This window comes from Solea senegalensis, linkage group LG20 (assembly GCF_019176455.1).
Source record: "Solea senegalensis isolate Sse05_10M linkage group LG20, IFAPA_SoseM_1, whole genome shotgun sequence".
In the NCBI taxonomy this organism is placed as follows: Eukaryota; Metazoa; Chordata; class Actinopteri; order Pleuronectiformes; family Soleidae; genus Solea; species Solea senegalensis.
The window spans coordinates 6,399,011-6,399,703 of NC_058039.1; the positions used below are offsets into that span (position 1 = coordinate 6,399,011).

At 35.1% G+C, this 693-nt stretch overlaps 1 protein-coding gene across 1 annotated transcript in view; it reads right to left on the reverse strand.

Annotated features, from left to right (window-relative positions):
* The window catches only part of cers2a (ceramide synthase 2a), a 10,863-nt gene continuing 10,170 nt past the window's right edge, over positions 1-693 (reverse strand). Inside the window, exon 11 of the mRNA XM_044053092.1 lies at positions 1-693. This exon is cut by the window's right edge and continues 982 nt beyond it. The gene's annotated coding sequence lies outside the window, so the exon portion shown is untranslated.

Sequence of the window (693 nt, forward strand, 5' to 3'; positions counted from 1 at the left end):
CATAGTTATACACTATTATCTTTATCATCATCATCATTATTATTTTACATCTCAGCCACACATAATGCAGAATAAAAACCACGTTCTGTAGTAGCAAAGCCATTGAGAGCTTGCTGCAGCCGACCAGTCGTCATGAGACCAGGTTTAGAGAAAAGTTAGAGGCCATGAGTGTTACTGCGCAGGGCTGTCGAATGTGTTGAGGCACAACGATTACAGAAATAAAGACAAAAGGCACAGAAAATGTGTGGTTTTTTTTCTCTTTACAAATGACACTTGAAATGAAGAAGGCACTTCAAAATGACAAGGTCATACAAAAGTAAACCATACTTTGGTGCATTATTTTTTTAGATTTCACTAAACAGCTTCTTTTTTTAAACAAACACAAAAAAGAGGCTAAATAATATGAATAAATATCAAAGTAAAATTTGATATCAAACTCCCAAATGCTCTGAAACTAAAAAATGAGTCAATTTGAATCAAACATTTACCGCCTTCTTTACCAAACATATCGTCAAAGCTGATCTGTAGAAGAAACCATAAAGTGCATCTTTGGATGGATGGGAAAAACAACACTGAATGGAAATGCTATTGACTCTTCCAGCACATAAAGAATTCATGAACACTTTGTGATTGGTTTGGGTTACACTTAAACAAATTGCTCCCAAATTGAAACCGTTGACTGGACCGCAAAAA